This window comes from Taudactylus pleione, unplaced genomic scaffold, assembly GCF_031769625.1.
Source record: "Taudactylus pleione unplaced genomic scaffold, aTauple2 ptg001270l, whole genome shotgun sequence".
NCBI lineage: Eukaryota > Metazoa > Chordata > Amphibia > Anura > Myobatrachidae > Taudactylus > Taudactylus pleione.
Genome location: NW_028285670.1, coordinates 352,501 through 355,000, shown reverse-complemented (window position 1 = coordinate 355,000; position 2,500 = coordinate 352,501). Strand labels below are relative to the sequence as shown.

Sequence of the window (2,500 nt, the reverse complement as noted above, 5' to 3'; positions counted from 1 at the left end):
AAGTTAATGTTTTTGAGCACCTACAGCAAAACCACACTGGACATGCCCAATCTCGTCTGATCTTGAAAGCTATGCAGTGGTGGGCCTGGTTAGTACTTGGATTGGAGACCACCTAGGAATCCCAGGTGCTGTAGGTAATTTTATACTGCCATAACAGTCTTTTCTACTACATTTTACATTTAATTTTTTCAACTTATCAATGAATTTCCTTGAGTTAAGAAGTAATAGAGGTCTAAAGTTAATGCTTTTGAGCACCTACAGCCAAACCACACTGGACATGCCCAATCTCATCTGATCTTGGAAGCTATGCAGTGTTGGGCCTGGTTAGTACTTGGAGAGGAGACCACCTGGGAATACCAGGTGCTGTAGGTAATTTTATATAGCCATTACATTCTTTTCTATTACATTTTACATTACATTTTTTCAACTTATCAATGAATTTTCTTGAGTTAAGAAGTAAAAGAGGTCTAAAGTTAATGTTTTTGAGCACCTACAGTCAAACCACACTGGACATGCCCAATCTCGTCTGATCTTGGAAGCTATGTAGTGTTGGGCCTGGTTAGTACTTGGATGGGAGACCACCTGGGAATACCAGGTGCTGTAGGTAATTTTATACTGCCATAACATTCTTTTCTATTACATTTTACATTACATTTTTTCAACTTATCAATGAATTTTCTTGAGTTAAGAAGTAAAAGAGGTCTAAAGTTAATGTTTTTGAGCACCTACAGTCAAACCACACTGGACATGCCCAATCTAGTCTGATCTTGGAAGCTATGCAGTGTTGGGCCTGGTTAGTACTTGGATGGGAGACCACCTGGGAATACCAGGTGCTGTAGGTAATTTTATACTGCCATAACATTCTTTTCTATTACATTTTACATTTAATTTTTTCAACTTATCAATGAATTTACTTGAGTTAAGAAGTAATAGAGGTCTAAATTTAATGCTTTTGAGCACCTACAGCCAAACCACACTGGACATGCCCAATCTCATCTGATCTTGTAAGCTTTGCTGTGTTGGGCCTGGTTTGTACTTGGATGGGAGACCACCTGAGAATACCAGTTGCTGTAGGAAATTTTATACAGCCAAAACATTCTTTTCTATTACATTTTACATTTAATTTTTTCAACTTATCAATGAATTTACTTGAGTTAAGAAGTAAAAGAGGTCTAAAGTTAATGTTTTTGAGCACCTACTGCCAAACCACACTGGACATGCCCAATCTTGTTTGATCTTGGAAGCTATGCAGTGTTGGGCCTGATTAATACTTGGATGGGAGACCTCCTGGGAATACCAGGTGCTGTAGGTAATTTTATACTGCCATAACAGTCTATTCTATTACATTTTACATTTAATTTTTTCAACTTATCAATGAATTTACTTGAGTTAAGAAGTAATAGAGATCAAAAGTTAATGCTCTTGAGCACCTACAGCCAAACCACACTGGACATGCCCAATCTCGTTTGATCTTGGAAGCTATGCAGTGTTGGGCCTGTTTAATACTTGGACGGGAGACCACCTGGGAATACCAGGTGCTGTAGGTAATTTTATACTGCCATAACATTCTTTTCTATTACATTTTACATTTAATTTTTTCAGCTTATCAATGAATTTACTTGAGTTAAGAAGTAATTGAGGTCTAAAGTTAAAGGTTTTGGGCACCTACAGCCAAACCACACTGGACATGCCCAATATCATCTGATCTTGGAAACTATGCAGTGTTGGGCTTGGTTAGTACTTGGAAGGGAGACCACCTGGGAATGCCAGGTGCTGTAGGTAATTTTATACTGCCATAACATTCTTTTCTATTACATTTTACATTTCATTTTTCAACTAATCATTGAATTTACTTGAGTTAAGAAGTAAAAGAGGTCTAAAGTTAATGTTTTTGAGCACCTACAGCCAAACCACACTGGACATGCCCAATCTCGTCTGAACATGGAAGCTATGCAGTGTTGGGCCTGGTTAGTACTTGGATGGGGGACCACCTGGGAATACCAGGTGCTGTAGGTAATTTTATACTGCCATAACATTCTCTTCTACTAAAATTTACATTTAATTTTTTCAACTTATCAATGAATTTACTTGATTTAAGAAGTAAAAGAGGTCTAAAGTTAATGTTTTTGAGCACCTACAGCCAAAGCACACTGGACATGCCCAATCTCGTCTGTTCTTGGAATCTATGCAGTGGTGGGCCTGGTTAGTACTTGGATGGGAGACCACCTAGGAATCCCAGCTGCTGTAGGTAATTTTATACTGCCATAACAGTCTTTTCTATTACATTTTACATTTAAATTTTTCAACTTATCAATGAATTTACATGAGTTAAGAAGTAATAGAGGTCTTAAGTTAATGCCTTTGAGCACCTACAGCCAAACCACACTGGACATGCCCAATCTCGTTTGATCTTGGAAGCTATGCAGTGTTGGGCCTGGTTAGTACTTGGACGGGAGACCTCCTGGGAGTACCAGGTGCTGTAGGTAATTTTATATAGTCA

At 38.2% G+C, this 2,500-nt stretch overlaps 11 pseudogenes; all 11 read left to right on the top strand.

The window, feature by feature from the left end:
* Nucleotides 1-18: 18 nt before the first annotated feature.
* LOC148444853 (5S ribosomal RNA) lies at nucleotides 19-137 on the top strand (annotated as a pseudogene).
* Nucleotides 138-253: 116 nt separating this feature from the next.
* On the top strand, nucleotides 254-372 carry LOC148444852 (5S ribosomal RNA; annotated as a pseudogene).
* A 116-nt stretch (nucleotides 373-488) lies between these two features.
* LOC148444851 (5S ribosomal RNA) lies at nucleotides 489-607 on the top strand (annotated as a pseudogene).
* A 116-nt stretch (nucleotides 608-723) lies between these two features.
* Nucleotides 724-842, top strand: LOC148444850 (5S ribosomal RNA; annotated as a pseudogene).
* Nucleotides 843-958: 116 nt separating this feature from the next.
* On the top strand, nucleotides 959-1,077 carry LOC148444849 (5S ribosomal RNA; annotated as a pseudogene).
* A 116-nt stretch (nucleotides 1,078-1,193) lies between these two features.
* Nucleotides 1,194-1,312, top strand: LOC148444848 (5S ribosomal RNA; annotated as a pseudogene).
* A 116-nt stretch (nucleotides 1,313-1,428) lies between these two features.
* On the top strand, nucleotides 1,429-1,547 carry LOC148444847 (5S ribosomal RNA; annotated as a pseudogene).
* A 116-nt stretch (nucleotides 1,548-1,663) lies between these two features.
* LOC148444846 (5S ribosomal RNA) lies at nucleotides 1,664-1,782 on the top strand (annotated as a pseudogene).
* A 115-nt stretch (nucleotides 1,783-1,897) lies between these two features.
* Nucleotides 1,898-2,016, top strand: LOC148444845 (5S ribosomal RNA; annotated as a pseudogene).
* Nucleotides 2,017-2,132: 116 nt separating this feature from the next.
* On the top strand, nucleotides 2,133-2,251 carry LOC148444844 (5S ribosomal RNA; annotated as a pseudogene).
* Nucleotides 2,252-2,367: 116 nt separating this feature from the next.
* Nucleotides 2,368-2,486, top strand: LOC148444843 (5S ribosomal RNA; annotated as a pseudogene).
* Nucleotides 2,487-2,500: the final 14 nt, after the last annotated feature.